General features: G+C 43.8%; 1 pseudogene across 1 annotated transcript; it reads right to left on the reverse strand.

Annotated features, from left to right (window-relative positions):
• Positions 1-18,429: 18,429 nt before the first annotated feature.
• Positions 18,430-21,110, reverse strand: LOC125540501 (disease resistance protein RGA2-like; annotated as a pseudogene). Its single transcript, XR_015617773.1, has 2 exons — positions 18,669-21,110; positions 18,430-18,568 (listed from the first exon to the last, which is right to left on the reverse strand). The product of XR_015617773.1 is annotated as a disease resistance protein RGA2-like (transcript).
• Positions 21,111-23,617: the final 2,507 nt, after the last annotated feature.

Consider the following 23,617-nt stretch of genomic DNA (forward strand, 5'->3'; position numbering starts at 1 on the left):
TTTTCTTTACCGACTGCCGCTGAACTCCACCGCAAAAAAAAAAGACTCCCTCTGCACTTAAACTGCAATCAAGTCCCAGGCAACCAAATTTTGCTGTAATTTTCTTAACAATCTACAGTGTTAATTTCACTGCAAACCTTGAAACATTCTACTCCCTTCGTTCCAAAATAGATGACTCAACTTTGTACTAACTTTAGTACAAAGTTAGTAGTACAAAGTTGAGTCATCTATTCTGAAACGGAAGGAGTACCAATTTAGAAGAATGTCAGCTTTGTTACACGCAGTTGCAGCTCAATGTAGAGTTGTAGACAGAGTGGGGTTTTTTATACCGATCCGAGAGATTAGTAAACTGCCGGACATCAGAAATCCCCGTGGACCTGGGAAAATACTGTTACCGTTTGAAAAATTCAAATGGATTTGAATATAAACACCAGAGCTATATCGAATAAGGTTTGCACAGCGCAGCGCCTAGCTTGGTGGCAAAGCTCTTGCTCTAGTGCTGCATGCGTGGTTGTGGGATCAATTATATATATATATATATATATATATATATATATATATATATATATATATATATATATATATACTCTTCTCTTTTGTTAAGCAAAAGCATTTGTCCCCCTTGATTATCGACAGAATCGAGCCGACGACAATCGCCGATTTCTATATATATATATATGCCAAAAAATTGAATTCAAAAATCGTTTGAATAAATTCAGATGAAAAAACCTTGAGATCGATATAATTTTCTCTTCCTGAGAAATAACGTGCCGTAAGAGTGGTACTTGAGTAGCAATAGAAATCGGCGATTGTCGTCGGCTCGATTCTGTCGATAATCAAGGGGGACAAATGCTTTTGCTTAACAAAAGAGAAGAGTAGTCTGAATAATTGCTTGCTTAACAAATGACCTCCCATCTTACTCTGCTGTAGGGCAGGAAAAATCAACTCAAAAGAGAAAGTAGTCTGAAACCCAAGCACAGCGCCAACACAAAATGTATGAATTGCCTGTTCGGCATCCCTAATTTCTCAAAGTGTATGCAGGAGCCATGAGACCTAAAAATCAAACCCATTCAACTTTGGCGCGGCAGTTTAAAATGATCAGCAGAGGCATCAATCTGAGTCTGTGCAAGCTCCAGTCCTACAACAAACTTTTGGCTGTCTATACTTCTGAAAACTGAACACCGTGCAAACACAAGAGACTAGTCTGTTTGAACCCTGCGAACCAAATTGTCTGCCCTACTTAAGAACCCCCAAACCCTCTTGAAAATGATGTTGCAGTAAGCAGGCTTCTCGACGGACGCTCAGGCTCTCGATTCACCCGAAGCACCATCACCAGCATCTGGAGCAGAACATTTACATTATGACTGAGTTAAACAAAGAACACTGCCTTAGCTAAGTTCTGCTGCACACCACAATTCCTTTTGAAATAGATCTATAGTAAAGATCCACCAAAACACACAGATGAATATCGGTACGACATGTCTTACAGACGCACGGCGATACACTGCCGTTTCATAGGTTACAACTAGTTTGTGCAAACTGGGGACTGAAAATTACGTTTCATAGGTTACATCAAGTTCGCGCAAATTGGGACTGAAAGTTACCAGAATAAACATGAAACAAAGATGTCTCGTGTCCCCTTGTTATCAGCTAAAAGGGTGAAGCGGCTATGGATAGCTAGATAGATAGAGACGGCAAAGACGAAAGGCATGATGATGTCTTGTTGTCCTGGTGTCTAACAACTTCCAAGAAACGCAACTACAGGTTCCTGTACGCTGCCTGCAGGTCATTCATTTGCCTTGAAGAACAGTAAAACATGGTCAGTAGAGCAAATTTGGCAAAACAAAAATGAGAGTTTTGACGCAACACATGCAGCACAGTAGCCCCCGTAGGGATGATCTTTTATATTTCAAATTTTCACATGTATAGAAGTACTGTAAACATCACAAACGGGAAATATGTGTTGGGGAACGTAGCATAAATTCAAAATTTTCCTATGTGTCACCAAGATCTATCTATGGAGAAATCAGCAACGAGGGGAAGGTGAGTGCATCTACATACCCTTGTAGATCGCTATGCGGAAGCGTTCAAGAAAACGGGGTTGATGGAGTCGTACTCGTCGTGATCCAAATCACCGATGATCCTAGTGCCGAACGGACGGCACCTCCGCGTTCAACACACGTACGGAGCAGCGACGTTTCCTCCTTCTTGATCCAGCAAGGGAGGAGGAGAGGTTGATGGAGATCCAGCAGCACGACGGCGTGGTGGTGGAAGTAGCGGGATTCCAACAGGGCTTCGCCAAGCGCTGCGGGAGGAGGGAGATGTGTCATGGGAGGGAGAGGGAGGCGCCAGGGCTTAGGTATGGTTGCCCTCCCTTCCCTCCACTATATATAGGGCCAAGGGAGAGGGGGAGGGCGCAGCCTTGCCCCTTCCTCCAAGGAAGGGTGCGGCCAAGGGGGGGAGGAGTCCATCCTCCCCAAGGCACCTCGGAGGTGCCTTCCCCTTTTAGGACTCTCCTCTCCTCTTGTCCCTTTGGCGCATGGGCCTCTAGGGGCTGGTGCCCTTGGCCCATGTAGGCCAAGGTGCACCCCCTACAGCCCATGTGGCCCCCCGGGGCAGGTGGCCCCACCCGGTGGACCCCCGGGACCCTTCCGGTGGTCCCGGTACAATACCGGTGACCCCGAAACTTGTCCCGATGGCAGAAATAGCATTTCCTATATATAATTCTTTACCTCCGGACCATTCCGGAACTCCTCGTGACATCCGGGATCTCATCCGGGACTCCGAACAACTTTCGGGTTACCGCATACTAATATCTCTATAACCCTAGCGTCACCGAACCTTAAGTGTGTAGACCCTACGGGCTCGGGAGACATGCAGACATGACCGAGATGACTCTCCGGTCAATAACCAACAGCGGGATCTGGATACCCATGTTGGCTCCCACATGTTCCACGATGATCTCATCGGATGAACCACGATGTCAAGGACTTAATCAATCCCGTATAAAATTCCCTTTGTCTAGCGGTACGATACTTGCCCAAGATTCGATCGTCGGTATCCCGATACCTTGTTCAATCTCGTTACTGGCAAGTCTCTTTACTCGTTCCGTAACACATCATCCCGTGATCAACTCCTTGATCACATTGTGCATATTATGATGATGTCCTACCGAGTGGGCCCAGAGATACCTCTCCGTCACACGGAGTGACAAATCCCAGTCTCGATTCGTGCCAACCCAACAGACACTTTCGGAGATACCCATAGTGCACCTTTATAGTCACCTAGTTACGTTGTGACGTTTGGTACACCCAAAGCACTCCTACGGTATCCGGGAGTTGCACAATCTCATGGTCTAAGGAAATGATACTTGACATTAGAAAAGCTTTAGCATACGAACTACACGATCTTTGTGCTAGGCTTAGGATTGGGTCTTGTCCATCACATCATTCTCCTAATGATGTGATCCCGTTATCAACGACATCCAATGTCCATGGTCAGGAAACCGTAACCATCTATTGATCAACGAGCTAGTCAACTAGAGGCTTACTAGGGACATGGTGTTGTCTATGTATCCACACATGTATCTGAGTTTCCTATCAATACAATTCTAGCATGGATAATAAACGATTATCATGAACAAGGAAATATAATAATAACCAATTTATTATTGCCTCTAGGGCATATTTCCAACAGTCTCCCACTTGCACTAGAGTCAATAATCTAATTCACATCGCCATGTGATTAACACTCACAGGTCACATCGCCATGTGACCAACATCCAAAGAGTTTACTAGTGTCGCTAAACTAGTTCACATCATCATGTGATTAAGACTCAATGAGTTCTGGGGTTTGATCATGTTTTGCTTGTGAGAGAGGTTTTAGTCAACGGGTCTGCAACATTCAGATCCGTATGTACTTCGCAAATCTCTATGTCATCTTGTAGATGCAACTACTACGCTATATTTGGAGCCATTTCAAATAACTGTTCTACTATACGAATCCAGTTTACTACTCAGAATAATCTGGATTAGTGTCAAAGTTTGCATCGGCGTAACCCTTTACGACGAACTCTTTATCACCTCCATAACCGAGAAACATATCCTTATTCCTCTAAGGATAATTTAGACCGCTATCTGGTGATCTACTCCTAGATTACCTTTGTACCCTCTTGCCAGATATGTGGCAAGGCACACATCAGGTGCGGTACACAGCATAGCATACTGTAGAGAGCCTATGATAAAAGCATAGGGGACGACCTTCGTCCTTCCTCTTTCTTCTGCTGTGGTCGAGCTTTAAGTCTTAACTTCATACCTTACAACTCAGGCAAGAACTCCTTCTTTGACTGATCCATCTTGAAGACCTTCAAGATCATGTCAAGGTATGTGCTCATTTGAAAGTACCATTAAGCGTTTTGATCTATCCTTATAGATCTTGATGCTCAACGTTCAAGTAGCTTAATCCAGGCTTTCCATTGAAAAATACTTTCCAAATAACCCTATATGCTTTCCAGAAATTCTACGTCATTTCTGATCAACAATATGTCAACATATACTTATCAGAAATTCTATAGTGCTCCCACTCACTTCTTTGGAAATACAAGTTTCTCATAAACTTTGTATACACCCAAAATATTTGATCATCTCATCAAAGCATATATTCCAACTCCGAGATGCTTACTCCAGTCCTTAGAAGGATTGCTAGAGCTTTGCATACTTATTAGCATCTTTCAGGATTGACAAAACCTTCCGGTTGTATCACATACAACCTTTCCTCAAGAAAATTGTCGAGGAAACAATGATTTGACATCCTATCTGCAAGATTTCATAAATAATGCAGCAATCGCTAATATAATTCCAACAGACTCTTAGCATCGCTACGAGTGAGAAAGTCTCATCGTAGTCAACTCCTTGAACTTGTCGGGAAACATCTTAACGACAAGTCGAGCTTTCTCAATGGTGACACTTACCATCATTGTCTGTCTTCCTTTAAAAAAATCCATATGTACCTAACAGCCTTACGACCATCAAGTAGCTCTTCCAAAGTCTACACTTTGTTTTCATACATGGATCCTCTCTCGGATTATATGGCCTTTGAGCCATTTTTGGAATCCAGGCCCACCATCGCTTCTCCATAACTCGTAGGTTCATTGTTGTCTAGCAACATGACTTCCAAGACAGGATTACGTACCACTCTGAAGTAGTATGCATCCTTGTCATCCCACGAGGTTTGGGAGTGACTTGATCCAAAGTTTCATGATCACTATCATAAGCTTCCACTTCAATTGGTGTAGGTGCCACAGGAACAACTTCCCGTGCCCTGCTATACACTAGTTGAAGTGACGGTTCAATAACCTCATCAAGTCTCCACCATCCTCCCACTCAATTCTTTCGAGAGAAACTTTTCCTCGAGAAAGGACCCGATTCTAGAAACAATCCCTTATTGCTTTCGGATCTGAGACAGGAGGTATTCCCAACTGTTTTGGGTGTCCTATGAAGATGCATTTATCCGCTTTGGGTTCGAGCTTATCAGCCTGAAACTTTTTCACATAAGCGTCGCAGCCCCAAACTTTTAAGAAATGACAGCTTAGGTTTCTCTAAACCATAGTTCATACGGTGTCATCTCATCGGAATTACGTGGTGCCCTATTTAAAGTGAATGTGGTTGTCTTTAATGCCTAACCCATAAACTATCATGGTAATTCGATAAGAGACATCATGGTATGCATCATATCCAATAGGGTGCAGTTATGATGTTCGGACACACCATCACACTATGGTGTTCCAGGCTGTATCAGTTGTGAAACAATTTCCACAATGTCTTAATTCTGTGCCAAACTCGTAATTCAGATATTCATCTCTATGATCATATCATAGATCTTTTATCCTCTTGTCACGACGATCTTTCAACTTCACCCTGAAAATACTTGAACCTTTCAATAATTCAGACTCGTGATTCATCAAGTAAATATACTCAACATCTACTCAAATCATCTATGAAGTAAGAACATAACGATATCCACTACACGCCTCAGCACTCATTGGACTGCACACATCAAAATGTATTACTTCCAACAAGTTGCTTTCTAGTTTCATTTTACTGAAAATGAGGCTTTCAGTCATCTTGCCCATGTGGTATGATTTGCATGTCTCAAGTGATTAAAAATCAAGTGAGTCAAAACGGTCCATTTGCATGGAGTTTCTTCATGCATATACACCAATAGACATGGTTCGCATGCCTCAAACTTTTCAAAACCGAGTGAGCCCAAAGATCCATCAACATGGAGCTTCTTCATGCGTTTTATACCGATATGACTTACGTGGCAGTGCCACAAGTAGGTGGTACTATCATTACTATCTTTTGGCATGAACATGTGTGTCACTACGATCGAGATTCAATGAACCATTCATTTTAGGTGCAAGACCATTGAAGGTATTATTCAAATAAACAGAGTAACCATTATTCTCCTTAAATGAATAACCGTATTGCGATAGACATAATCCAATTATATCTATGCTCAACGCAAACACCAATCTCGATGGTAGAGGGAGCGTACGATATTTGATCAACCTTGGAAATACTTCCAACACATATCGTCATCTCACCTTTAGCTAGTCTCCGTTTATTCCGTAGCTTTTGTTTCGAGTTACTAACACTTTGTAACCGAACCGGTATCTAATACCCTGGTGCTACTAGGAGTACTAGTAAAGTACACATTAACATAATGTATATCCAATATACTTCTATCGACCTTGCCAGCCTTCTAATCTACCAAGTATCTAGGGTAATTCTGCTCTAGTGGCTATTCCCTTTATTACAGAAGCACTTAGTCTCGGGTTTGGGTTCAACCTTGGGTTTCTTCACTAGAGTAGCAGCTGATTTGCCGTTTCATGAAGCATCCCTTTTGCCCTGGCCCTTCTTGAAACTAGTGGTTTCACCAACCATCAACAATTGATGCTCCTTCTTGATTTCTACTTTTGTGGTGTCAAACATCACGAATATCTCAAGGATCATCATATATATCCCTGATATATTATAGTTCAGCACGAAGCTCTAGCAGCTTGGTGGTAATGACTTCGGAGAAACATCACTATCTCATCTGGAAGATCAACTCCCACTCGATTCAAGCGATTGTTGTACTCAGACAATCTGAGCACAAGTTCAACAACTGAGCTTTTCTCCTTAGTTTGTAGGCTAAGAAAATCGTCGGAGGTCTTATACCTCTTGACGTGGGCACGAGCCTGAAATCCCAATTTCAGCCCTCGAAACATCTCATATGTTCCGTGACGTTTCAAAAACCATCTTTGGTGCCTCAATTCTAAACCATTTAGCATTACGCACTGAACTATCATGTAGTCATCAAAACGTGTATGTCAGATGTTCGCAACATCCACAGACAACGTTCGAGGTTCAGCACACTGAGCGGTGCATTAAGGACATAAGCCTTCTATGAAGCAATGAGGACAATCCTCAGTTTACGGACCTAGTCCGCATAATTGCTACTATCAACTTTCAACTAAATTTTCTCTAGGAACATATCTAAACAGTAGAACTGAAGCGCGAGCTACGACATAATTTGCGAAAACCTTTTGACTATGTTCAGGATAATTAAGTTCATCTTATGAACTCCCACTCAGATAGACATCCCTCTAGTCATCTAAGTGATTACATGATCCGAGTCAACTGGGCCGTGTCCGATCATCACGTGAGACGGACTAGTCAACGTCGGTGAACATCTTCATGTTGATCGTATCTTCTATACGACTCCTGATCGACCTTTCAGTCTTCTGTGTTCCGAGGCCATGTCTGTACACATGCTAGGCTTGTCAAGTCAACCTAAGTGTTTCGTGTGTGTAAATCTGTCTTACACCCGTTGTCTGTGAACGTTAGAATCTATCACACCCGATCATCACGTGGTGCTTCGAAACAACGAACTGTCGCAACGGTGCACAGTTAGGGGGAACACCTTCTTGAAATTATTATGAGGGATCATCTTATTTACTATCGTCGTTCTAAGTAAACAAGATGCAAAAACATGATAAACATCACATGCAATCAAATAGTGACATGATATGGCCAATATCATATTGCTCCTCTTGATCTCCATCTTCGGGGCTCCATGATCATCATCGTCACCGGCATGACACCATGATCTCCATCATCGTGTCTTCATGAAGTTGTCTCGCCAACTATTACTTCTACTTCTACATCTAACGGTTAGCAATAAAGTAAAGTAATTACATGACGTTTATGTTGACACGCAGGTCATAAATAAATTAAGACAACTCCTATGGCTCCTGCCGGTTGTCATACTCATCGACATGCAAGTCGTGATTCCTATTACAAGAACATGATCAATCTCATACATCACATATATCATTCATCACATCCTTTGGCCATATCACATCACATAGCATACCCTGCAAAAACAAGTTAGACGTCCTCTAATTGTTGTTTGCATGTTTTACGTGGCTGCTATGGGTTTCTAGCAAGAACGTTTCTTACCTACGCAAAGACCACAACGTGATATGCCAATTGCTATTTACCCTTCATAAGGACCCTTTTCATCGAATCCGATCCGACTAAAGTGGGAGAAACAGACACCCGCTAGCCACCTTATGCAACTAGTGCATGTCAGTCGGTGGAACCAGTCTCACGTAAGAGTACGTGTAAGGTCGGTCCGGGCCGCTTCATCCCACGATGCCGCCGAATCAAGATAAGACTAGTAACGGCAAGCATATTGAACAAAATCAACGCCCACAACTACTTTGTGTTCTACTCGTGCATAGAAACTACGCATAGACCTAGCTCATGATGCCACTGTTGGGGAACGTAGCATAAATTCAAAATTTTCCTACGTGTCACCAAGATCTATCTATGGAGAAACCAGCAACGAGGGGAAGGTGAGTGCATCTACATACCCTTGTAGATCGCTATGCGGAAGCGTTCAAGAGAACGGGGTTGATGGAGTTGTACTCGTCGTGATCCAAATCACCGATGATCCTAGTGCCGAACGGACGGCACCTCCGCGTTCAACACACGTACGGAGCAGCGACGTCTCCTCCTTCTTGATCCAGCAAGGGGGGAGGAGAGGTTGATGGAGATCCAGCAGCACGACGGCGTGGTGGTGGAAGTAGCGGGATTCCAACAGGGCTTCGCCAAGCGCTGCGGGAGGAGGGAGATGTGTCATGGGAGGGAGAGGGAGGCGCCAGGGCTTAGGTATGGTTGCCCTCCCTTCCCCCCACTATATATAGGGCCAAGGGAGAGGGGGAGGGCGCAGCCTTGCCCCTTCCTCCAAGGAAGGGTGCGGCCAAGGGGGGGAGGAGTCCATCCTCCCCAAGGCACCTCAGAGGTGCCTTCCCCTTTTAGGACTCTCCCCTCCTCTTGTCCCTTTGGCGCATGGGCCTCTAGGGGCTGGTGCCCTTGGCCCATGTAGGCCAAGGTGCACCCCCTACAGCCCATGTGGCCCCCCGGGGCAGGTGGCCCCACCCGGTGGACCCCCGGGACCCTTCCGGTGGTCCCGGTACAATACCGGTGACCCCGAAACTTGTCCCGATGGCCGAAATAGCATTTCCTATATATAATTCTTTACCTCCGGACCATTCCGGAACTCCTCGTGACGTCCGGGATCTCATCCGGGACTCCGAACAACTTTCGGGTTACCGCATACTAATATCTCTATAACCCTAGCGTCACCGAACCTTAAGTGTGTAGACCCTACGGGCTCGGGAGACATGCAGACATGACCGAGATGACTCTCCGGTCAATAACCAACAGCGGGATCTGGATACCCATGTTGGCTCCCACATGTTCCACGATGATCTCATCGGATGAACCACGATGTCAAGGACTTAATCAATCCCGTATAAAATTCCCTTTGTCTAGCGGTACGATACTTGCCCGAGATTCGATCGTCGGTATCCCGATACCTTGTTCAATCTCGTTACTGGCAAGTCTCTTTACTCGTTCCGTAACACATCATCCCGTGATCAACTCCTTGATCACATTGTGCATATTATGATGATGTCCTACCGAGTGGGCCCAGAGATACCTCTCCGTCACACGGAGTGACAAATCCCAGTCTCGATTCGTGCCAACCCAACAGACACTTTCGGAGATACCCATAGTGCACCTTTATAGTCACCTAGTTACGTTGTGACGTTTGGTACACCCAAAGCACTCCTACGGTATCCGGGAGTTGCACAATCTCATGGTCTAAGGAAATGATACTTGACATTAGAAAAGCTTTAGCATACGAACTACACGATCTTTGTGCTAGGCTTAGGATTGGGTCTTGTCCATCACATCATTCTCCTAATGATGTGATCCCGTTATCAACGACATCCAATGTCCATGGTCAGGAAACCGTAACCATCTATTGATCAACGAGCTAGTCAACTAGAGGCTTACTAGGGACATGGTGTTGTCTATGTATCCACACATGTATCTGAGTTTCCTATCAATACAATTCTAGCATGGATAATAAACGATTATCATGAACAAGGAAATATAATAATAACCAATTTATTATTGCCTCTAGGGCATATTTCCAACAGTCTCCCACTTGCACTAGAGTCAATAATCTAATTCACATCGCCATGTGATTAACACTCACAGGTCACATCGCCATGTGACCAACATCCAAAGAGTTTACTAGTGTCGCTAAACTAGTTCACATCATCATGTGATTAAGACTCAATGAGTTCTGGGGTTTGATCATGTTTTGCTTGTGAGAGAGGTTTTAGTCAACGGGTCTGCAACATTCAGATCCGTATGTACTTCGCAAATCTCTATGTCATCTTGTAGATGCAACTACTACGCTATATTTGGAGCCATTTCAAATAACTGTTCTACTATACGAATCCAGTTTACTACTCAGAATAATCTGGATTAGTGTCAAAGTTTGCATCGGCGTAACCCTTTACGACGAACTCTTTATCACCTCCATAACCGAGAAACATATCCTTATTCCTCTAAGGATAATTTAGACCGCTATCTGGTGATCTACTCCTAGATTACCTTTGTACCCTCTTGCCAGATATGTGGCAAGGCACACATCAGGTGCGGTACACAGCATAGCATACTGTAGAGAGCCTATGATAAAAGCATAGGGGACGACCTTCGTCCTTCCTCTTTCTTCTGCTGTGGTCGAGCTTTAAGTCTTAACTTCATACCTTACAACTCAGGCAAGAACTCCTTCTTTGACTGATCCATCTTGAAGACCTTCAAGATCATGTCAAGGTATGTGCTCATTTGAAAGTACCATTAAGCGTTTTGATCTATCCTTATAGATCTTGATGCTCAACGTTCAAGTAGCTTAATCCAGGCTTTCCATTGAAAAATACTTTCCAAATAACCCTATATGCTTTCCAGAAATTCTACGTCATTTCTGATCAACAATATGTCAACATATACTTATCAGAAATTCTATAGTGCTCCCACTCACTTCTTTGGAAATACAAGTTTCTCATAAACTTTGTATACACCCAAAATATTTGATCATCTCATCAAAGCATATATTCCAACTCCGAGATGCTTACTCCAGTCCTTAGAAGGATTGCTAGAGCTTTGCATACTTATTAGCATCTTTCAGGATTGACAAAACCTTCCGGTTGTATCACATACAACCTTTCCTCAAGAAAATTGTCGAGGAAACAATGATTTGACATCCTATCTGCAAGATTTCATAAATAATGCAGCAATCGCTAATATAATTCCAACAGACTCTTAGCATCGCTACGAGTGAGAAAGTCTCATCGTAGTCAACTCCTTGAACTTGTCGGGAAACATCTTAACGACAAGTCGAGCTTTCTCAATGGTGACACTTACCATCATTGTCTGTCTTCCTTTAAAAAAATCCATATGTACCTAACAGCCTTACGACCATCAAGTAGCTCTTCCAAAGTCTACACTTTGTTTTCATACATGGATCCTCTCTCGGATTATATGGCCTTTGAGCCATTTTTGGAATCCAGGCCCACCATCGCTTCTCCATAACTCGTAGGTTCATTGTTGTCTAGCAACATGACTTCCAAGACAGGATTACGTACCACTCTGAAGTAGTATGCATCCTTGTCATCCCACGAGGTTTGGGAGTGACTTGATCCAAAGTTTCATGATCACTATCATAAGCTTCCACTTCAATTGGTGTAGGTGCCACAGGAACAACTTCCCGTGCCCTGCTATACACTAGTTGAAGTGACGGTTCAATAACCTCATCAAGTCTCCACCATCCTCCCACTCAATTCTTTCGAGAGAAACTTTTCCTCGAGAAAGGACCCGATTCTAGAAACAATCCCTTATTGCTTTCGGATCTGAGACAGGAGGTATTCCCAACTGTTTTGGGTGTCCTATGAAGATGCATTTATCCGCTTTGGGTTCGAGCTTATCAGCCTGAAACTTTTTCACATAAGCGTCGCAGCCCCAAACTTCTAAGAAATGACAGCTTAGGTTTCTCTAAACCATAGTTCATACGGTGTCATCTCATCGGAATTACGTGGTGCCCTATTTAAAGTGAATGTGGTTGTCTTTAATGCCTAACCCATAAACTATCATGGTAATTCGATAAGAGACATCATGGTATGCATCATATCCAATAGGGTGCAGTTATGATGTTCGGACACACCATCACACTATGGTGTTCCAGGCTGTATCAGTTGTGAAACAATTTCCACAATGTCTTAATTCTGTGCCAAACTCGTAATTCAGATATTCATCTCTATGATCATATCATAGATCTTTTATCCTCTTGTCACGACGATCTTTCAACTTCACCCTGAAAATACTTGAACCTTTCAATAATTCAGACTCGTGATTCATCAAGTAAATATACTCAACATCTACTCAAATCATCTATGAAGTAAGAACATAACGATATCCACTACACGCCTCAGCACTCATTGGACTGCACACATCAAAATGTATTACTTCCAACAAGTTGCTTTCTAGTTTCATTTTACTGAAAATGAGGCTTTCAGTCATCTTGCCCATGTGGTATGATTTGCATGTCTCAAGTGATTAAAAATCAAGTGAGTCAAAACGGTCCATTTGCATGGAGTTTCTTCATGCATATACACCAATAGACATGGTTCGCATGCCTCAAACTTTTCAAAACCGAGTGAGCCCAAAGATCCATCAACATGGAGCTTCTTCATGCGTTTTATACCGATATGACTTACGTGGCAGTGCCACAAGTAGGTGGTACTATCATTACTATCTTTTGGCATGAACATGTGTGTCACTACGATCGAGATTCAATGAACCATTCATTTTAGGTGCAAGACCATTGAAGGTATTATTCAAATAAACAGAGTAACCATTATTCTCCTTAAATGAATAACCGTATTGCGATAGACATAATCCAATTATATCTATGCTCAACGCAAACACCAATCTCGATGGTAGAGGGAGCGTACGATATTTGATCAACCTTGGAAATACTTCCAACACATATCGTCATCTCACCTTTAGCTAGTCTCCGTTTATTCCGTAGCTTTTGTTTCGAGTTACTAACACTTTGTAACCGAACCGGTATCTAATACCCTGGTGCTACTAGGAGTACTAGTAAAGTACACATTAACATAATGTATATCCAATATACTTCTATCGACCTTGCCAGCCTTCTAATCTACCAAGTATCTAGGGTAATTCTGCTCTAGTGGCTATTCCCTTTATTACAGAAGCACTTAGTCTCGGGTTTGGGTTCAACCTTGGGTTTCTTCACTAGAGTAGCAGCTGATTTGCCGTTTCATGAAGCATCCCTTTTGCCCTGGCCCTTCTTGAAACTAGTGGTTTCACCAACCATCAACAATTGATGCTCCTTCTTGATTTCTACTTTTGTGGTGTCAAACATCACGAATATCTCAAGGATCATCATATATATCCCTGATATATTATAGTTCAGCACGAAGCTCTAGCAGCTTGGTGGTAATGACTTCGGAGAAACATCACTATCTCATCTGGAAGATCAACTCCCACTCGATTCAAGCGATTGTTGTACTCAGACAATCTGAGCACAAGTTCAACAACTGAGCTTTTCTCCTTAGTTTGTAGGCTAAGAAAATCGTCGGAGGTCTTATACCTCTTGACGTGGGCACGAGCCTGAAATCCCAATTTCAGCCCTCGAAACATCTCATATGTTCCGTGACGTTTCAAAAACCATCTTTGGTGCCTCAATTCTAAACCATTTAGCATTACGCACTGAACTATCATGTAGTCATCAAAACGTGTATGTCAGATGTTCGCAACATCCACAGACAACGTTCGAGGTTCAGCACACTGAGCGGTGCATTAAGGACATAAGCCTTCTATGAAGCAATGAGGACAATCCTCAGTTTACGGACCTAGTCCGCATAATTGCTACTATCAACTTTCAACTAAATTTTCTCTAGGAACATATCTAAACAGTAGAACTGAAGCGCGAGCTACGACATAATTTGCGAAAACCTTTTGACTATGTTCAGGATAATTAAGTTCATCTTATGAACTCCCACTCAGATAGACATCCCTCTAGTCATCTAAGTGATTACATGATCCGAGTCAACTGGGCCGTGTCCGATCATCACGTGAGACGGACTAGTCAACGTCGGTGAACATCTTCATGTTGATCGTATCTTCTATACGACTCCTGATCGACCTTTCAGTCTTCTGTGTTCCGAGGCCATGTCTGTACACATGCTAGGCTTGTCAAGTCAACCTAAGTGTTTCGTGTGTGTAAATCTGTCTTACACCCGTTGTCTGTGAACGTTAGAATCTATCACACCCGATCATCACGTGGTGCTTCGAAACAACGAACTGTCGCAACGGTGCACAGTTAGGGGGAACACCTTCTTGAAATTATTATGAGGGATCATCTTATTTACTATCGTCGTTCTAAGTAAACAAGATGCAAAAACATGATAAACATCACATGCAATCAAATAGTGACATGATATGGCCAATATCATATTGCTCCTCTTGATCTCCATCTTCGGGGCTCCATGATCATCATCGTCACCGGCATGACACCATGATCTCCATCATCGTGTCTTCATGAAGTTGTCTCGCCAACTATTACTTCTACTTCTACATCTAACGGTTAGCAATAAAGTAAAGTAATTACATGACGTTTATGTTGACACGCAGGTCATAAATAAATTAAGACAACTCCTATGGCTCCTGCCGGTTGTCATACTCATCGACATGCAAGTCGTGATTCCTATTACAAGAACATGATCAATCTCATACATCACATATATCATTCATCACATCCTTTGGCCATATCACATCACATAGCATACCCTGCAAAAACAAGTTAGACGTCCTCTAATTGTTGTTTGCATGTTTTACGTGGCTGCTATGGGTTTCTAGCAAGAACGTTTCTTACCTACGCAAAGACCACAACGTGATATGCCAATTGCTATTTACCCTTCATAAGGACCCTTTTCATCGAATCCGATCCGACTAAAGTGGGAGAAACAGACACCCGCTAGCCACCTTATGCAACTAGTGCATGTCAGTCGGTGGAACCAGTCTCACGTAAGAGTACGTGTAAGGTCGGTCCGGGCCGCTTCATCCCACGATGCCGCCGAATCAAGATAAGACTAGTAACGGCAAGCATATTGAACAAAATCAACGCCCACAACTACTTTGTGTTCTACTCGTGCATAGAAACTACGCATAGACCTAGCTCATGATGCCACTGTTGGGGAACGTAGCATAAATTCAAAATTTTCCTACGTGTCACCAAGATCTATCTATGGAGAAACCAGCAACGAGGGGAAGGTGAGTGCATCTACATACCCTTGTAGATCGCTATGCGGAAGCGTTCAAGAGAACGGGGTTGATGGAGTTGTACTCGTCGTGATCCAAATCACCGATGATCCTAGTGCCGAACGGACGGCACCTCCGCGTTCAACACACGTACGGAGCAGCGACGTCTCCTCCTTCTTGATCCAGCAAGGGGGGAGGAGAGGTTGATGGAGATCCAGCAGCACGACGGCGTGGTGGTGGAAGTAGCGGGATTCCAACAGGGCTTCGCCAAGCGCTGCGGGAGGAGGGAGATGTGTCATGGGAGGGAGAGGGAGGCGCCAGGGCTTAGGTATGGTTGCCCTCCCTTCCCCCCACTATATATAGGGCCAAGGGAGAGGGGGAGGGCGCAGCCTTGCCCCTTCCTCCAAGGAAGGGTGCGGCCAAGGGGGGGAGGAGTCCATCCTCCCCAAGGCACCTCAGAGGTGCCTTCCCCTTTTAGGACTCTCCCCTCCTCTTGTCCCTTTGGCGCATGGGCCTCTAGGGGCTGGTGCCCTTGGCCCATGTAGGCCAAGGTGCACCCCCTACAGCCCATGTGGCCCCCCGGGGCAGGTGGCCCCACCCGGTGGACCCCCGGGACCCTTCCGGTGGTCCCGGTACAATACCGGTGACCCCGAAACTTGTCCCGATGGCCGAAATAGCATTTCCTATATATAATTCTTTACCTCCGGACCATTCCGGAACTCCTCGTGACGTCCGGGATCTCATCCGGGACTCCGAACAACTTTCGGGTTACCGCATACTAATATCTCTATAACCCTAGTGTCACCGAACCTTAAGTGTGTAGACCCTACGGGCTCGGGAGACATGCAGACATGACCGAGATGACTCTCCGGTCAATAACCAACAGCGGGATCTGGATACCCATGTTGGCTCCCACATGTTCCACGATGATCTCATCGGATGAACCACGATGTCAAGGACTTAATCAATCCCGTATACAATTCCCTTTGTCTAGCGGTACGATACTTGCCCGAGATTCGATCGTCGGTATCCCGATACCTTGTTCAATCTCGTTACCGGCAAGTCTCTTTACTCGTTCCGTAACACATCATCCCGTGATCAACTCCTTGATCACATTGTGCACATTATGATGATGTCCTACCGAGTGGGCCCAGAGATACCTCTCCGTCACACGGAGTGACAAATCCCAGTCTCGATTCGTGCCAACCCAACAGACACTTTCGGAGATACCCGTAGTGCACCTTTATAGTCACCTAGTTACGTTGTGACGTTTGGTACACCCAAAGCACTCCTACGGTATCCGGGAGTTGCACAATCTCATGGTCTAAGGAAATGATACTTGACATTAGAAAAGCTTTAGCATACGAACTACACGATCTTTGTGCTAGGCTTAGGATTGGGTCTTGTCCATCACATCATTCTCCTAATGATGTGATCCCGTTATCAACAACATCCAATGTCCATGGTCAGGAAACCGTAACCATCTATTGATCAACGAGCTAGTCAACTAGAGGCTTACTAGGGACATGGTGTTGTCTATGTATCCACACATGTATCTGAGTTTCCTATCAATACAATTCTAGCATGGATAATAAACGATTATCATGAACAAGGAAATATAATAATAACCAATTTATTATTGCCTCTAGGGCATATTTCCAACAATACGAACAGATCAAGATTCTATACGGACTAATCATTGGAACTAACAAGCAGAAACAAGATATAGAATGCATATGTAGGTGTCATCAATGAGTAAGTCCATCGTACTTCACTGATATTGATTTAAGTGGGATTGTTACTACATAATACAAGACTAACGTACAGTCCATAGGTAATTTCAAACAACAGAGAAATAAAAGCTGGACAAGAAACAAGCATTAGGCATTAGCACAAATTCCTTAGGCGGGATCTTCTATTGATCTCATCCGCTTCCTTTAATTTTGGGCACTCACATATCAACACCTTATTTATTTTTTCAAATGCCCTTGGATCACCAACTGAAACTAGGTTATGAAAATCCGTAATCTCCAATTTCTCGACTGATGCAAGATTACTGCTCCAAATGTCACCTGGAATGGATGTTATACCGTGGCATCCAGTAAGGCTCAATGAGACGAGGGATGTGAGGTCATGTAGGCAGCTGGGAACATATGGAGAGAGATCACCACACCACGCTAAGCTGAGCCTTTGGAGAGATGATGGCAACACCAATCCCGTTTGCCACTTGACACTTGGGCATCCACAAACCACCAGATCTTTCAGATAAGGAAAATTCCCAAACCTTTCACCAGGTAGGGACACTAGCTCCGAACAACGTATTTCAATTTCCTCAATAGCAGGCAGAAATTCTTGTGTTAGGAGGTCATCAAGGTTTGACAATTTATCACAGCATTCCACTCTTAGGACAGTAAGGAACAAGAATGCCTGAATGCTGCCTCCAATAGATGTAAGGGATTTGCAACTAATGGCTAACTCCCGTAGAGATGGAAGACTCCACATTTGTATTTGGATGGACGTGACAGAGTCACAGTCCAAATGAAAGTAAGTGAGGGAGCAGCAGTCAATGTTGCAAAAGAGACCAGAACTATGCAGAGTGAGCTTCTCAAGGGATGATGAGACCAACCTTTGGAGGCGGATGTTTGGACAATGGCGCATGTCCAGTTCTTCAAGGAAATGAAAGTCCTCAAACTTTTCGGTTGGTATTGATGCTAACATCTTGCAATTTTTAATTCCTATCTTCTTGATAGCGGGTACATAATCTGGAACCAGAAAATACTCGAGGCTTGATATATTTTCACATCCATCAATTGTTACGTCTGTCAGGGATATGAAAACATCAATTGTAGGTATCTCATTGAAGTTTATGCTCTGTGAGATCCTGGGAGATGATATGCTCTCGAGTCGAAAACAACTTACCAAAGTAAGTGATTTTAAGCTTGGCAGGTTTTGTGGTTGAAACCAGCTTGGGAGAGAAACACCTGCATAATTCTGGAGGAATAGAGACTTGAGACTGATAGGAGGCTGCAGAATTTGGAGCACTTCTATATAATCGTCCGGTATGATTTGAGATTCTGGGAGGCCCAAAGAACCCTGCATATTCAGTTTTAACTCATCAAGATATTTCTTATTCTTCAGCTCAGCTTTGGCAGCATGATCCTTACTCAGGATGCCAACATTATCTATCTCCAAGTGTCCACGAAATTGGTTAAGATTCTTTATTAACCTAATTCCTTGTCCCTGCCGATGTGCTGAATCAAGGTAGGAGTAACGCCCATAAATTGGTAATCCGAGGGATTCAAATTTTTGTAAATTGATCAAGTTACCAAAGTCACTGGGCAAGCTTTCTAGGTTGCATTGCTTGACATATAAAACCTGGAGATAATAGAGCCAACAGAAAGTTGAAGGGATCATCTTCAAAGGACAAGCTCGGGTAATTTCAAGGTACCGAAGATGCTTCCAGTTGCCAATACTATCTGGTAATTCATTTGTGAAGGCACAAGAAATTACACGCATGCACAGAAGTTCAGTGCACCATTTGTCCATTACAAAGCCTGTGTTTTCTCCTAAGTTCTTCTTGCAAATTAAGGTACGCAGCTTTGTGTACTTGCATAGTCTCAGAAGGTTTGAATCATCAAAATCATTGCTATGGTGTACGTACAGATGACGAACATTTCGGGGAACTTTATCAAAGTCACTCTTATTTCTTAAGATGAAGCAGTCATGTTCTGAAACCTTTTGTGCCATGTCATGCATCAAGTCATGGATTACGTATCGACCTCCAACATCTTGAAAGAAGGACCGTGCTACAAGGTCTTCAAAATACTGAACACCAACATCTTGAATTGGAACACCAGCCTGAGGTTCCACGAAGCCTTCTGCTACCCAAATTTCAGCTAAGCGTGCCTTCTTAAATACGTAATCTTTGGGATACACAGCACAAAAGGAGAAGCATTGTTTCAAATAAAATGGCAAATAAATATAGCTCAGCCGAAGGGCAGGCAAGATGTCACTCTCCTCTTGTTTCAACTCCCACAGTTCACTCTCAAGTATAAAATTCCAGTGTGATGCTTGAAGGTCCATGCTTAACATCCGTCCCAGTGTTTTGGCGCCCAAAGGAGAACCCTTCAATTTAGAAAGTATTCTTCTCCCAATGCATTCTAACTCAGGATATTTTTTTGAACCCTCAGATCCAAACGTGCAGGACTTGAAGAATTTCCAGAAGACGTCATCCTTTAGACCTTCTAATATGATAGGCCTCATTGTGCCCACCCTCTCGGTAACATTTGGACATCTAGTGGTAACCAACATCACAGTTCCCTCTTGGACACTTCTAAAAGGTGCACAAAATCTCTTCCAACACTGCCCATTTTCCTTCAAGGCATCATCCCACATGTCATCGAGGACTATCAATAACCTTTTATTGTTCACATGGTTAGAGAGAGCACGCTGAAGAGAATCCAAATTACCAGTGGTTGCCTCCTTTCCAGTACAGGATTGTATGACCTCTTTAGTTAACCTCTTCACATCAAAGTCATCTGAGACACAAATCCAAATTATCTGATCAAAGTGAGATTTCACTCGCTGATTACTACAAACGTGTTGGGTCAAAGTAGTTTTTCCAACACCACCAATTCCAATTATTGGCAAAACAGCAAGACTCAATATTCTTGGTTCAGTACTAACTTGGTTGCTTGATGATGCGCCTGTTGATGCATTGATTGAACTAGTCACTCTTTTGCGTTTTGAATTTTTAGGTACAATAAGACATCCTAGTACCTTCTCCAGCTCCATGTCACGACCAAATATTTCTGTTTCATATGGCAATGAGGTGGTCTCCGGCCTGACTAATTTGTCAAAGCGTTGTGTAACGCCACGAAGCCCCATATTCTCCAGCTGACTTGAAAGATGATTCAACCTTGATTGGACATCATTCAGTTTGTTGAAGTTGCCTTGGATGACCTTTTCAAGGAAGTCAATGAGGGGAGATTGGCTTGCAATTTCCTCCACTTGCGCCTTTGTCTCGTACCATCTGAACTCATCAATAAGGTACTCAGCCTCAGACACAGCATCCTTGAGACTTGGAAGGAGCTTGGCCACACTGTGTTCATGGCTTCTCCACTCTGCTCCGTTAATGAGTTCATACATTGCTGGAAGAGTATCGCTCAGACGTTGCAAATCACTCTGTAATTGTAACACATGATCCTGGAGGCTTTGCTCCTGTGAGCCAGTCCATCGGAGTGCAAAGATGAAATGGCAGATTTGGCCCACTGAAACAAAGTGACACATTCATTGATGACACTAATGATCCCAATGGCAGAAAAGCTCATGGTGGCTGGGTTCTGGACATTTATTTTCGTCCTGGAAGCAAATAGTGGACGCAATTAGCATTATAAACACGGCATCAGTAACTGTTTTCTTCAGAAGTTCCCATCAAATTACTTTCAACGGATACATCAGCAGCATAGAGAAACATCATGAATGATCATAAAGTGAAATGAAGTTATAAAGTTACAATACGCCTTTGGAATTATTTAAAAATATATTTTTCTTTGACAAGCAATCATGCACGTGCAATTGGAGCTTTACTCAGAATACATGTCGCGAAATATACACTAATATATTGAAATGAGATTCATTCACATACAGAACTAAGAGAAAGATCAGGCTTGGGAGGACCATGCAGAACAAACGGAAAACATAGAATAACATAATATGGAGTTGAAACATCAAAGAGATGTCCCACAAAAATAAGAAGAATCAGTGTATTCATGCGATCCATGAAGCGGTACATGAAAACACCAAATTATCCTCCAGTTGTTTCATTCCCTACCAGGAGCGTGAGTAGCAGATTGCAGCCGACATCTTCATAACAGAGTGTTCTGCTTGGTTCTCTCTGCTCTAGTTCTCTTCCTGCGCTCTATCTCCCTTGTTCTTCTTCTAAGCCTTTTGTCCCAAACAAGTTGGGGTAGCCTAGATATGAAACCCTTCACGAGGACTTCCCAGGAGGTCACCCATCCTAGTACTACTCTCGCGCCAAATGGGTTTCATACCCAAAGGACTGACTAGTTTTTACGTTGGCTCGCCAAGCCTATCACAACCCTCCTCCTTTACCTGGGCTTGAGACCGGCTATGCCTAAAAGACATAGGCGGAGTTTCTGTTCTCTTGTTAAAAAATTCCCTTGTTTATTTTCTTTGAAAAATGGTTGACAAATCCCTTGTTAATAAGCTAAAATTGGTTGCCGAATTCCAGTTTTAACAACGCACCGAAAAAAAGCATCATGGGCGACGACGCCAGGCGATCTTCATTGTGTTTCTACCATACATGGGGGCTCAACATTTGTATGGGGCAGGGTCTACAGGGCAAGTGAATAGTTTGGGCACTGTGTTGAGAAATTCTCAAAAGATACCCAAATTTACAAAATGGATGTCCATTTTGGGTGAAAAATAAATACAGAGGCCTGGCAACTTTGGGGAAACATCTGATTCCCCCTCGTTGAGTTGAGATAATCCATATAGTATGTATTTCTGCTTCTTTTGCTGTTGTTTTTTGTTCTGTACATACGTGTAAAACTGATGCTTTTCTTGGCTTGTATTCATGTGCAAGTCAAAAATACCAGTCGACATCATCACACTAGTACTAGTATGTGGACCGCAGAAGAAATCTATGGCGCAGATGCAGTAAAGAAAATGCAACGAAAGGTGGTTCAAGGAAGGAGGGGCGCTCACAGTAGGTTGCCGCCGACGAGCGCTGTCAAACGCGCATCGGGAGAGGAGAAATATGGCCGGATCTGGATGTGACGGGGGGCAGTCGCCTTGCTATCTCCAAGAGTCCACCCAAGTCGTCGGGGATCAATTTGCTATGAATCTGCTGTGCTGGGGAGCTTCACCACGGTCCTCCGGTCTTCAACGCGTGCTCCGATAAAGCACGCCGACACCGGCGTGCTCTTCTGCACGTTGCAATTCCCTTTGGAATAATTTCTCGTGGTTAGGTGATGGAATAAACAATTTGGACGCAGAATTGGAAAAGCACAGAGCAGTAGGTGATGGAGCGGGGTGGAACTTATGGATGGCGTCCTCGCGCGGCGGCCGGCGAGGGAGAGGAGCGAGGCAGCCTCCGGGATGCCGCCGGAGAGGAAGACGAACGAGCCACGGCGGCGAAGCGGAGGCGGTAGAGAAAGGTTCAAGCGGCCGAGGATGCTGGTTGGCACATCCGGTGGCGCCGGCCACCATTGCACGATTGGGGATGCGCCGCTGGGTCAGGGTGGTAGCCGCGTGTAGATAGGGAGGGGCCGGATGCTCTGCGTGGTCCAATTGCCACTGACTTCTTAGACTCGGCCTCTCTATTTTATTTTTTTGACAAGTACTCCCTACCTACCTAGGTGATCTAAACGCTCTTACATTTCTTTACGGAGTGAGTAGTAAACATGCCCGCCCGTTGTAACGGGCCCGATAAATATCCTCAAGACCCTCACAATTCATCATCCTCTATTTCAACACGGTGTCTCACCCGTGTCACAACTTATCTTAGTCTCTCACCGACGATGACTGTGATGTTCTCTAATCACAACATGTCTAGGCTTGGTCAATCTCAGCCATTGTACGAGACACCTGTCATTAACGTGCGATCGCAATGAAATGTTTTAAACATTAAAAACTAATCTCGTCGAGCTAGATATGAGGACCGCTCTCCGCAAGCTATTCCCTGGACTTGGTCCCACGCATCCCGCTACAATGACAATAGGGAGGCCGTCACAAAAACTTGAACACCAAACTGTTACTCGTCTATACTGTAATAATGCACATAATAAAGTACTATGAAATCAACCATCGTATCCCCGTCATGGGATGCAAGGCGTGAACAACGC

The sequence above is a fragment of the Triticum urartu genome, chromosome 2A (assembly GCF_056163025.1).
Source record: "Triticum urartu cultivar PI428250 chromosome 2A, HENAU_Tu73, whole genome shotgun sequence".
Taxonomy (NCBI): Eukaryota; Viridiplantae; Streptophyta; class Magnoliopsida; order Poales; family Poaceae; genus Triticum; species Triticum urartu.